Source organism: Trichomycterus rosablanca, chromosome 4 (genome assembly GCF_030014385.1).
Source record: "Trichomycterus rosablanca isolate fTriRos1 chromosome 4, fTriRos1.hap1, whole genome shotgun sequence".
In the NCBI taxonomy this organism is placed as follows: Eukaryota; Metazoa; Chordata; class Actinopteri; order Siluriformes; family Trichomycteridae; genus Trichomycterus; species Trichomycterus rosablanca.
In genome coordinates this window covers 32,562,849-32,576,956 of record NC_085991.1, presented here as the reverse complement: position 1 = coordinate 32,576,956, position 14,108 = coordinate 32,562,849, and the positions used below count along the sequence as shown (strand labels likewise).

The window sequence follows — 14,108 nt, the reverse complement described above, 5'->3', positions numbered from 1 at the left end:
AAAAAATTTAATATATATTTAGGAAAAGACGTTCATATTTAGACTTGTAGTCTGCATCAGTGTAAAGTTCCTTTCTTTGTGGCTTATTCAGATAAACATTTCCTGCATACAGTTAACTACCTTGAGGTTGCCAATTTTTCCCCTGGTGAATCTCTCTCAGATCGCAAGTATAGAAATAGCACCTCAGTTTCTCATTTAAAACAAGCACCCGCCTGAACAGGTATCATTACTAAGCACACAGATATCTTAGGGTACCATCAGCACCAGAAAGCAAGACCAATAGTGCTGATTATTTATGGAATGAATTAGGGCTGGGCGATATATCGAGATTTTACAATATATCGATATATTTTCATACACGATATAAGATAAGACAATATCGCGTATATCGATATAGATGTTGCGTTCCAGTTAGATCCGACAGTTCGTCTTTCTCTTCTCCCAGTTTGTCTCTGCACATGTTCACCTGCCCCGCCCCTCTCCCTCACTGAACACAACTCACCCCTCCCCATCGCTTCACCAGTAAGTCCTGCAGGCAGCGATAGCATGGAGACGGATAAAGACATGACAGAAGCTATCGAAGAGGAGCTGCTTAGTAAAAAGAATAATAATGACTCAATTATTTGGAGATGGTTCGGATTCAAAGTGTCAGATGAGCAGCAGAATAATGTATTCTGTAGAGAAAACCGAAAACAAGTCCAGATAAAATCTTCGAGCTCCGTGTACCATTCGTTTTTCACTTCAAATCCCAAAGTTGAAAAACAAGAAAACGAGTCGTTTTTCGTTTCAAAAACCAATATAAACATACAAGCGCATGCACGGGCTGACATGCACGTTAGTTTATACTGGAGGATATCCCGACGTCCGAGACTCATTTATTTATTTATCTTCTATTATAGTATTTCTTGTTCTCAGCCAATAAACATCCAAAAATTAATAAAATTGCATGAACTAACTCTGCAGTAAACAAGGAGCAAACAGCAATTAAACAACAAATAAAGCTGTTAAATAATGATAAAGTGCATGAAGCAGAACGCTGATTAAAATGCATTATATATTGTAATATTTACACAGTAACATGTACGATTAGTTCTTCCTGGATTACAGAATTGAGTTCTATATGGTAAAAGAAAATATTAATGTAAATGTTAATGTTGTGGCGACTGATGTAAAACAATGTATAAAGTTCAAACATGTGAGGGGGGGTTTAACGAGACTTTTAATGTCATACAAGCTCAGTGCAAAACATGCAAGCTCACACAAGCACAACCGGAAACGGTCAATTTCTGTTATCTTCCCTACACACTCGCTCCCTGTGCCCTATAGTACGCTTAACATTCTTAAAGGGCCAGACAATATATTTGTAATTCACATTACAGGACAGGTGAGACGTTAGAAAACAACAAACTTTTTCTTACAATAGTTATTTTTTTTCTTAAGGAAAAATAGTTATTGTGTAAATCTTCCCCAGCATGAATATTAATAAAAGTGCCTGTAAAAAATTTGGAACATGTAGCTTTGTCTCAGAAGTGTCTTGTTGTTATTACCTTATGGGATGAAAAAATATCGAGATATATATCGTATATCGCCATTCAGCTAAAAAATATCGAGATATAATTTTTGATCCATATCGCCCAGCCCTAGAATGAATTATTGTGTAAGGTAATAATCATTATACAGTTCGTTTTCAAAAACAAAATAAAGGCTTTATTAGAATTAGAACCTCTCTACTGGATATCAATTCTGTTTGTCACTATTTAGCATACACAGCAAAACAAAAGCCTTTATAGCTAGAATTTACAAATACGTACAGCTACAATAAAATGTTAAACTTGAATTATAGCTTTACTAGCTAATTTAGATTGGGCAAATTAATAAAACAAAGTATGCTGAAGCATGGCTTTGTGATGTACTGACAATATATAGTGCTTAAGTAATTATACAAAATATTGAAACTTTTTTATTACAGCTATCAGTCTACAGTATTTTAAACATGACGTTTATGACAAAATAGATTATGGAGTATTGTTAGACCTGTGGGGCAGGATTTAATACTGCTTGTTGCCACAGTGTGAAAAGACCAAAGTCTTAACTGTTTATTAAAAAAAGACACACCAGTATTTTTGAAAACCTGCTCTGCACTCGCAACCCATGTATAAGTGTTTTTTTTTTATAAGGCTTAAGTGATTAAGAAATCTGTCAGCAGTTTTACGTTTGCATTTTTTCATCATCCACTTATCTGAGGTTTATTTAACTTTTTAAAAAGTCAGCTGTGTATCGATTTCAATTACTGGCTCAGTCTTAACATATAAAACACCAAGGCAAATACACCCTGCCATACGAATTGCCTGGCAAAAACCCATAGTGTCTGCCTTAGAATGCCATTGACTTAGAACCTGTTTAACTGTTGGTACACAGGAAATCTTAAACTATTTTAAATCTAGATTGGGTATAATATGCTAGGCTGAGGAAACAAACAAGATATTTGTGAGTTCAAATTAACAACAAATGGCTTTACTTGAATAGAGAGCAATCCTAAACTTGGCTCAAGCCAAGATAAAATCAGAAAAAGCAAAAGGCAAATTACAAGGGGTGTCCGAAAGATTAGTTACACAGAAGCTAAATCAGTTACCAGAGATGAGTAACTCAGTTAAACAAAACAAAGGAAGAAAATCAGTGTCTTACATATCAGATCATACCCAGGATGGTAAACTAATGAAGAAACCACCAAATACCCAACAAGCAGATGTCAACCACACTGTACAAAGAAGTTAGCTAAAGTGGCAGTGGTGGCTCAGCGGTTAAAGTACTGGATTAGTAATCAGAAGGTTGCCAGTTCAAGCCCCACAACTACCAAATTGCCACCGTTGGACCCCTGAGCATGGCCCTTAACCCTCAATTGCTTAAACTGTATTCGAATATAATTGTAGGTTGCTTTTGATAAAAGCGTCTGCTAAATGCTATAAATGTAAGGCTGAGCTTAAATTCTCTACTGACAAGCAAATGGGAAACAGATGTGAGAGTAAGTATTCAGGTGACTCTAAATGAAGAAGAGAGTCCTGATTGGCTGCTGATAATGACAAAGACACCATGTGACTTCCCAATGGCGCCTTGAAAAATGATTTGTCCATTGAGTCCATTAACTCAACTGAGCCAGCAGAAAGCATAAAGGGTGTGGAATAGATGTGCCCAGTAAGACATGTGACCCTTTCACTAAATGCTAGGGTATACCAACTGCCACACCCTACTGTAAACATACAGGGGTTGGACAATGAAACTGAAACACCTGTCATTTTAGTGTGGGAGGTTTCATGGCTAAATTGGACCAGTCTAGTGGCCAATCTTCATTAATTGCACATTGCACCAGTAAGAGCAGAGTGTGAAGGTTCAATTAGCAGGGTAAGAGCACAGTTTTGCTCAAAATATTGCAATGCACACAACATTATGGGTGACATACCAGAGTTCAAAAGAGGACAAATTGTTGGTGCACGTCTTGCTGGCGCATCTGTGACCAAGACAGCAAGTCTTTGTGATGTATCAAGAGCCACGGTATCCAGGGTAATGTCAGCATACCACCAAGAAGGACAAACCACATCCAACAGGATTAACTGTGGACGCAAGAGGAAGCTGTCTGAAAGGGATGTTCGGGTGCTAACCCGGATTGTATCCAAAAAACATAAAACCACGGCTGCCCAAATCACGGCAGAATTAAATGTGCACCTCGACTCTCCTGTTTCCACCAGAACTGTCCGTCGGGAGCTCCACAGGGTCAATATACACGGCCGGGCTGCTATAGCCAAACCTTTGGTCACTCGTGCCAATGCCAAACGTCGGTTTCAATGGTGCAAGGAGCGCAAATCTTGGACTGTGGACAATGTGAAACATGTATTGTTCTCTGATGAGTCCACCTTTACTGTTTTCCCCACATCCAGGAGAGTTACGGTGTGGAGAAGCCCCAAAGAAGCGTACCACCCAGACTGTTGCATGCCCAGAGTGAAGCATGGGGGTGGATCAGTGATGGTTTGGGCTGCCATATCATGGCATTCCCTTGGCCCAATACTTGTGCTAGACTATACTGGGCGCGTCACTGCCAAGGACTACCGAACCATTCTGGAGGACCATGTGCATCCAATGGCGGTGCCGTGTATCAGGATGACAATGCACCAATACACACAGCAAGACTGGTGAAAGATTGGTTTGATGAACATGAAAGTGAAGTTGAACATCTCCCATGGCCTGCACAGTCACCAGATCTAAATATTATTGAGCCACTTTGGGGTGTTTTGGAGAAGCGAGTCAGGAAACGTTTTCCTCCACCAGCATCACGTAGTGACCTGGCCACTATCCTGCAAGAAGAATGGCTTAAAATCCCTCTGACCACTGTGCAGGACTTGTATATGTCATTTCCAAGACGAATTGACGCTTTATTGGCCGCAAAAGGAGGCCCTACACCATACTAATAAATTATTGTGGTCTAAAACCAGGTGTTTCAGTTTCATTGTCCAACCCCTGTATATGCATGTGTCTATAAGCAACAAGTTAATAAAATCCACAGTTTTCTTACAAAAAAGCTACAACAATCAATTTAAAATGACTGATGTTTTACTATTAATTCTACAATCATGGGAGTTAAACAGTGCACTGGCTTGTTTTATGTAATTCGAGGCATAGACGAATAATACAAATTGTCTATACATTATTAGAATAATTTAAATGTTGAAATGTAAGTTTAAGAAAAGCTAAGTGAATAGGTTTTTTTGCTCATTTCCCCTGGCAGCTTCCCTATGCCCTTAACCCACAGTTTGAATACCACTGAGATAGAGAGCATAAGTGCAGAGTAATTGTTAATAGTGATCGACTGAATTAGATCCTATATGGTATGTATTGATATAAGTGCTATTTCCACACCAGCTGTGACTCGGCCATATCAGACCCTCGTGAGCGAGTGTGTTCCTGTAAATAGCCTTTCTAGCCTGAAGCTAAGCTTCTCTTTCACAATAAACTACACAGAACTCTCTCTTACTTTACTCCTGACTGCTCATGGAGTCATAAAGTCAGGTTTTTTAGGCAGTGTAGTTTTTTTACTATTTGGTCTGCCTAATTGGTGCTGTGAAGTGTCAGTAATTGGTTGAGAAAGCAAGAACCCCTTTTGCATGCTGTTTTGCTTTGAGTGAATTGTGGGACTCTTAATGTTCTTCTGCAGTGGAATCTGCAATGCTTTATGTGCATATTGCTAACCCCCTTAAGCATGTGTGTGTTGATGTGTGTGTGTGTGAGAGAGAGTGAGCATGAATGTAAGTATATACCAGTGTTGCTTGTTCTTATAGACCCAGCTGGACAGGGTGGTGTAGGGTTACAGGCAGACAGAAGGTTTGCTCTTTCACTGCTGTTTTCGAATCAATACAAAGGCAGAAAGAGAAAGATGGTACAGCTGGTGGATTCAGAAGAAGCTTTGCTGCAGAAATGTCTAATAGCACTAAAGATGTTTCTCACAAATGTCCGTTGTTAAACTGAGATTTCTAAAATCTCTCTTTATGTCACACTCACCACAAATGTGGGGATCTGTGATGTCTTAATCATGTCTACATCACTTCCCCCTACACGTCTTAATCCATCCTTTAGTTACAAGGACTATAAGTATAATTCTGTTCATGTAATCAGAGTAATTGTAATTTGATTGATCAGTTTAGGATCAAGCCTCCCTTAGTTAGTGGCTCAGTGCTTTACTTTTATACTGCTTCCTGCTATTCTGCTTCTCAAACATGAACATAATGAGCTGTGGTAACATTCTTTGTTGCTTATCCTTCAGATCTTTCCCATTACTTGTGAGGGTTACCAGAAGACAAATCTTCAGTTTGCCAAACAATGTTCAAGCAATGTTCAATGTTTTTTTTGCATTTTCTCCAATTTTATTCTCAGTCTACACTGACTAACACACGCCCCCTCCGAAATGTGTGCAGTAGCCGACTGCCTCTTTTCACCTTCACGAGGTGAGTTCATATGGGGCTCAGTCTCGTGTACAGAGAGTCAAACAATGATCTCCATTATCCCCCATCGCAGTGCAGACACCATCGATCAGCCAGTAGAAGTCGTACTTACACCAGTTGTGAGGCATCCAATCCAACGGACGAGCCAATCATTGTCAGCTGGCGGTAGCAGAGCTGAGATTCGAAATTGTGAGTTCGAGATGTCAGCTCTGGTGTGCTAGTGTGTTTTACCACTTTGCCACCTGAGCACCTTGGACTGTGTTCTATTTGATCATCTAAGTCAAACAGAACAGAACATCCCCACTGTGAAGCATGGTGGAGCTGTAATATTATGTGGGGCTGTTTTTTTGTTTGAATACATGATATCATGGATGCATTCAAGTACTAGATATTAAATCAAAACCCAATTCAGGAGGCCTTTTAAATTCACCTATTCAACCATGGTGAGGTCTTTGTATTAACAGCAATACTAGTAGTGGAATGAACAGCTAATTTTATTGTGAAGTAATCAAAGCCATTATGATTGATGTCACGTGTGGGACACTTAGCCTGGTATGTGATCTGGAGCTGTAATGGTGATGAGCTGTAACTAAGTGAGATTACTCTAGGAGTATATGAACCAGTTTTTTTTCCATGTAAGTAAATGTAACAATGTATCTGAATTTGTTTACTGTTGTTTTTGCTTTGCTGGCAAGGATGCTTTTGATTCAAGGTATCTATATACAGTATATATCAAGGTATACATACAGTGTATCACAAAAGTGAGTACACCCCTCACATTTCTGCAGATATTTAAGTATATCTTTTCATGGGACAACACTGACAAAATGACACTTTGACACAATGAAAAGTAGTCTGTGTGCAGCTTATATAACAGTGTAAATTTATTCTTCCCTCAAAATAACTCAATATACAGCCATTAATGTCTAAACCACCGGCAACAAAAGTGAGTACACCCCTAAGAGACTACACCCCTAAATGTCCAAATTGAGCACTGCTTGTCATTTTCCCTCCAAAATGTCATGTGATTTGTTAGTGTTACTAGGTCTCAGGTGTGCATAGGGAGCAGGTGTGTTCAATTTAGTAGTACAGCTCTCACACTCTCTCATACTGGTCACTGAAAGTTCCAACTTGGCACCTCATGGCAAAGAACTCTCTGAGGATCTTAAAAGACGAATTGTTGCGCTACATGAAGATGGCCAAGGCTACAAGAAGATTGCCAACACCCTGAAACTGAGCTGCAGCACAGTGGCCAAGATCATCCAGCGTTTTAAAAGAGCAGGGTCCACTCAGAACAGACCTCGCGTTGGTCGTCCAAAGAAGCTGAGTGCACGTGCTCAGCGTCACATCCAACTGCTGTCTTTGAAAGATAGGCGCAGGAGTGCTGTCAGCATTGCTGCAGAGATTGAAAAGGTGGGGGGTCAGCCTGTCAGTGCTCAGACCATACGCCGCACACTACATCAAATTGGTCTGCATGGCTGTCACCCCAGAAGGAAGCCTCTTCTGAAGTCTCTACACAAGAAAGCCCGCAAACAGTTTGCTGAAGACATGTCAACAAAGGACATGGATTACTGGAACCATGTCCTATGGTCTGATGAGACCAAGATTAATTTTTTTGGTTCAGATGGTCTCAAGCATGTGTGGCGGCAATCAGGTGAGGAGTACAAAGATAAGTGTGTCATGCCTACAGTCAAGCATGGTGGTGGGAATGCCATGGTCTGGGGCTGCATGGGTGCAGCAGGTGTTGGGGAGTTACATTTCATTGAGGGACACATGAACTCCAATATGTACTGTGAAATACTGAAGCAGAGCATGATCCCCTCCCTCCGGAAACTGGGTCGCAGGGCAGTGTTCCAGCATGATAATGACCCCAAACACACCTCTAAGACGACCACTGCTTTATTGAAGAGGCTGAGGGTAAAGGTGATGGACTGGCCAAGCATGTCTCCAGACCTAAACCCAATAGAACATCTTTGGGGCATCCTCAAGCGGAAGGTGGAGGAGTGCAAAGTCTCAAATATCCGCCAGCTCCGTGATGTCGTCATGGAAAAGCATTCCAGTGGCAACCTGTGAAGCTCTGGTAAACTCCATGCCCAGGAGAGTTAAGGCAGTTCTGGGAAATAATGGTGGCCACACAAAATATTGACACTTCAGGAACTTTCACTAAGGGGTGTACTCACTTTTGTTGCCGGTGGTTTAGACATTAATGGCTGTATATTGAGTTATTTTGAGGGAAGAATAAATTTACACTGTTATATAAGCTGCACACAGACTACTTTTCATTGTGTCAAAGTGTCATTTTGTCAGTGTTGTCCCATGAAAAGATATACTTAAATATCTGCAGAAATGTGAGGGGTGTACTCACTTTTGTGATACACTGTATATACTGTACAGTTAGTTCCAGATAAATGAGGGCTACAAAAAAAACAATGTTGGTGTTCACTAAGTGTTAACCTCAGTCCCAGTCATCTTCATCGTAGCTGCAAAGGGATGGGCAAAATGCCCTAAGTGGCAAAAATAAAGAGGCATAGTCATGATGGAACAGGACGTGGTCTTCTCCAATCTTTCACAAGGTTAAAAGCATACAATGTATTTTGTATAACTGAACTAAGCAATGGTAGCAAAGGGTATGGCTTGAACACCAGAATTCAATAATTAGAAGAGATATCTTAATTACATAAAGATTCTATCTTTTATGTTTTTTATGTATAAAATTGTTTTATTTTAGTAGTTATGCAGTGATGTTGTTTTTACAGTTAAACAGAAGGCAGTTTTGGCAACCCTGAAAATAGAGCAGCAGTTCTGCAGCCACCCAAACACTTTAAACGTTATTTAACAAGGGAAAGAGAGAAAGACTCTCTGTGTGAAAAGAGGTTTGAGAGAGGCAGTGTGAGAGAGGTACCTATAGGGAATGCGAGATAGGGTGGGGTGGTGGAAGAAGCGGAAGAGAGAGATCTGGTGGAGGGATGACATCATCCATGGTACTCTCTCCACCCCACTTTCTCCTGCACCGGCTTTTCCTACAGTTCTTTTCCCTTGGTTGCTTTCTCTCTTTCTCATACTGCTCCCTCTCTCAGTGTCTGTGTTGCTTATTGGCTGCACTATATTTAGTTCCAGGGTTGAGTTGTAGATATTATTGGGTGTTTAATTCAGTAATGGCTAGTTTTGCTGCACAAAGACTTTACCTTTAACACATTAATAAGTCAAATTATATTCAGCTGTCAAGTTCAGATCTTAAAATATTATATACATTTAAGCCCCTGTCAGTCTTTTAATAATTCATGTGATTTGTTTTCCATTTGTTAGTTTTGGACATTAATAAATGTAACTATCATTTACTTCCTTATCGCTTTGCCTTTTTTTTCTTATTCATTGTCTCTGGAGAGCTCAGCTCTTCTGTTTGTGTCTAAAGCAGTGTCATGCTCTTATGCTTTCAGCCTTCTGTCTTTTTCCGCATTTGAATGCTGTATGTTCATGATCAGGGTTGAGCAGAAAGCTTTAAAAAAGTATTTATTGCTAAAACAGATAACTTAATGTTGTGCTTTTCTGAATCTATTAATAACATATTCCAGTAAAAAATCAAAAAAAATTATTTATATCTTTAAAAAAGCGCACGTAAAACATTGCTGCAATATTCTTCAATAAAATTGGCAGGGTTGCTAATACAGATAAGCCTATTACATCTTATTACAATTTTCATGAAAATTGACAAGGGACAAATTGTAATGGCTAGACGACTGGGTCAGAGCATCTCCAAAACTGCAGCTCTTGTGGGGTGTTCCCGGTCTGCAGTGGTCAGTATCTATCAAAAGTGGTCCAAGGAAGGAACAGTGGTAAACTGGCAACAGGGTTGTGGGCGGCCAAGGCTCATTGATACACGTGGGGAGTGAAGGCTGGCCTATGTGGTCTTTAGCTCAAATTGCTGAAGAAGTTAATGCTGGTTCTGATAGAAAGGTGTCAGAATACACAGTGCATCACAGTTTGTTGCGTGTGGGGCTGCATAGCCACAGACCAGTCAGGGTGCCCATGCTGCCCCCTGTTCACCGCCGAAAGCGGCAACAATGGGCACATGAGCATTGGAACTAGATCACGGAGCACTGGAAGAAGGTGGCCTGGCCAGATACCACAGCACACCTTCAGGGGTCTACCAACACAATATTAGGAAGGTGGTCATAATGTTATGCCTTGTCGGTATATATATATATAGGGCCAGTGATAGCTCAGTGGTTAAGGTACTGGACTAGTAAACGAAAGGTTGCTGGTTCAAGCCCCGCCACCACCAAGTTGCCACTGTTGGGTCCCTGAGCAAGACCCTTAACCCTCAATTGCTCATTGTGTTCAGCTCATTGTGTAAGTCGCTTTGGATAAAAGCGTCTGCTAAATGCTGAAAATGTAAATGTAAATATATATATATATATACTGTATATATATATATATATATATATATATAAATAATGTGTATTTAGAATACAAAACATCCAAAAAACATCCAACCTTGTCCAGCCATGACACAGTAGTACAGAATTGGCTTGATTTTGCAGATAAAAACATGCATTTGGCAACACAGCCTGCAGTGGGAAAACAGTACTTCTGTGCACTCACCTTAGCTTACATTCTGTAGTTGTGTTCTGTCCTGTTAATGCTTTTACAAAGATTACATCTGATGATTACATATGTGAAAATGCATGCTTTCTCACTTCTATTCTTTCATGTCTCCTCCATTCCACATTCACTCTGTACTCACTAGCAAACATGCAGGTTAACTCTAACTCTATTTTAATTGTAACTGTAATTGTATGGTGATTTGTCATGCTAGGACAAGACAGAAACATGTATAAAGAGTGGACAAGAGAGAAAGCAAAACAGAGCTAATAAAGAATAAATAACATTGTTATAATCAGCAGATAATGTTTTGTTGATCTGCTAATAGAGAGTTTCTGCAGTGAGCTAATTAAGAAATGGGTGGTTCCCTGAAGGCCTGGGTCCAAAGCTCCAAGGTCTCAGTGTCTCAGTAAGGCTCAGACTGTAGGTTTATTTAAATAGAAGGCACATCCTAATCCTATTTAGACCCATGCGTGACAAGCTAAAAAAAAGCTTTCAATTAAGCTTCTAGCCTAGGCTAGATATACACTGTAAAACGAAAAAAAAAAAAGAGTTTAGGCTAAATATTTTAAATGCACATCTAATCAAAATATGGTAAAAAAAATAGAATAAAGAATAAAGTCTGTAAGAGTTTAAACCTGCGTTATCATGCGCGCTAGAAGAACCAACATGTTCACCTGATGTGGTTTAGAGAGGATCTGAGTGGGGTAGTGATGTTCCCGACGTTACCGATGTTGCACTAATACACGTGTACTGTACCTGCATGCGACTTTACACAGCAGAGGAAATCTAGCCTGGTTATCGCGCCACTATTAACTATCTATTTAGTAGGTATAATTAACATAACAATATATATAACATTTTAAGTTATTATTCGTTTCAATACATTTTTATTCAACGAAAAAATTCATTTAAATCATTCCAGCAAGCCAGCAAGAGAATATTTGCAGGATGCAATGCCATATTAACTGTCATTAAGTGTTTTAGTACACCAAGGCTGTTTGAATATAGTCTAAATTACAAGTATTTTATTGAGTGTGAACTCAATTTAATCATTAATAAACTTGCCTATAATTCATGTTGCGATTGTTTACATTTTAAAACACAAAGCCTGAAACTTAGCAGCAACGGATGCGAACAGTTGGCAGGAAAATGTCGCTCTTAGCTCATTTTCATTATGAATTTATTTAACATTTATTACGCCCGAATGTAAGCGTAAAACAAGATGGACCCTGCAACAAAAAAAAAAAAAAAAAAAAGAAAGAAAGAAAAAACGTGAATATCGCGGTGATGCGGTTGCTTGGCATGCCCTGCGGTTGGCTGGTCTATACCGCGATATTTCAAAATTGCGGTTAGCGTGACAGCCCTAGTGGTAAGAGACTTATTTTAGTGGGGGTTGTGTGCTGTGAGTGTAGATTTTGGGTTCTATGTGGATGTTAGGATTATGGGTTATGTGTAAGTACAGTGGAAAGATTTCTAATTAAAATGCCCCTGTTTTGCATATTTAAATACTTTGGATGGGATTATAGACTATAAGCGTACATGTTGGGTTTATAGACTGTGAGTGTAGATGTGGAAATGTTTGGAATATTGGCTGTGTGTGTATACACTGATCGGCCAAAATATAAGGACCGCATGACAACACCTATTTTTAAAAATGTGCGTGTCACAGTCTGGAATTTATAAAATGTTGGGAGTGGTGAGAATTACTCATAGTTCACATATGGAATGCTGCAGATACGGGCAGCTATAAAGGGACAAGAGACTGGGTTGTCTCAAACCGGAGTGCTCACAGGCAGTCAGCTTGAGTACCCAATAACAGAGTACAAGCAGTACAAGTCACAAACCAATAGGCAGCCAAGACTTATTATTGCCAGAGGACATGAAGGCTAGTAAAGAAGGCTCAAACAATAGCTAGTAGTATTCCTATGGTAGTCACTTTCTCATGAATTATAGGAAGAAATGGGGGACAGTCTGCTACAGTTCAGTGATGTCCCAACTGAATGTGGTAATTACTTGGTGAATTAAATCTGGTTTGTTTTATCATGGAAACCATTAAACTGCGATGCACAACTGAATGAAATACAAGGTTCTATATGTACATGGACCTAAAGCAATGTTCCTACTGACTGTTGAGACTCTGCCTTTTAGATACAACCTAAGATGATTAAACATTTCTACTCCCCATGTGCATCACACTAAATAACACTTACACTTCCATTCCAAGTCCAGTTTCAGCTCATTGTTTAACTAAGCCTAAACCCTAACATGAAACGGTAACACTCCACAACTCCAATACCCACTGTGTAAAAGTTTGTGTTTGAAGGAGTTACCTTTGACACTTTAATTTATAATTCATATACACATATATACATAAGAGTGGTTAGCAGTAGTTAGTAGTTTTGTTTTGTGATCAAATTTGGTAATTACTTTTTACTTTACATTGGTGTTACTAGGAATGCAAATTATCCCAAATTATGTGACGGTTAACCGATAACTGCCCTCCCTCAGTCTAAAGACATGTAATGCCAAGTCGTCAGGTCGCTGTACAGTTCACACTACACAACTGGATCTCTTGTAATCGGGAGTATTTCAAGTGGGTGTGGCTTTCACACTACACGACTGATCAGCGATAGGGGGTTTCACACTACACGACCTATCACCAACTGGAATCACAGGCGAGCTTCTCTGGTCTCCTGAACTACGTTTTGTCATGAAAACAAACGCGAGAAGTGACGAAAGGTTTAATGATATCACGTCCAAAAATGCACGTCAACAAGTAGCGAGCGATCAAAGTTTGTGTGCTGATGTGCAGCGTAAAATCAAATAGGAAAAATAAATGAATCTGAGTGGATTTGGCAACACGAACAGCATGGATTGTTCTGTAGTAAGTTGGAGGTTAATAAATATTTTTGCAATGCAACGTTGGTGTTATGTTTTGTAGAGAACGATGAGGTCAGAAATACTGTAAAACGTGTGTATGCTGTAAAACGTGTGGACTACTGCAACTCCCTCCTGGCTGGAGCTCCCATGTCCACGATTAAACCCTTACAGCTCATTCAAAATGCAGCTGCCCGTCTGGTTTTTAACCAACCTAAACACTGCCACATCACCCCACTGCTGCGTTCTCTTCACTGGCTTCCTGTAGCTGCCCACATTCAGTTTAAAACACTGACGCTCGCCTACAAAGCCAAAAATGGACCAGCCCCAAGCTACCTTCGTGGCCTTATCAAACCCCGCTCTGTACCACGCAACCTCCGAGCCTCTAGTCTCGCTCGACTTGAGCCCCCATCCAGGACTAAAGGAAGACAAGCATCAAGGCTGTTCTCTGTTCTAGCGCCGAAGTGGTGGAATGAACTTCCTCTGTCTGTCCGAACATCTGAGTCTCTTGCTGTCTTTAAAAAACGATTAAAAACCCACCTTTTTACTAAACACTTAGGCTGACTTGTACTTATTTACTAACATTTTGTTCCATTCTTTTCCATTAAAAAAAAAAAAAAAAAAAAAAAAAAAAAAAAA

At 39.8% G+C, this 14,108-nt stretch overlaps 1 protein-coding gene across 1 annotated transcript in view; it reads left to right on the top strand.

Moving 5' to 3' along the window:
• ppp2r5b (protein phosphatase 2, regulatory subunit B', beta) overlaps positions 1 to 14,108 on the top strand; it is a 39,672-nt gene that overhangs the window by 7,114 nt on the left and 18,450 nt on the right. The window lies entirely within an intron of this gene.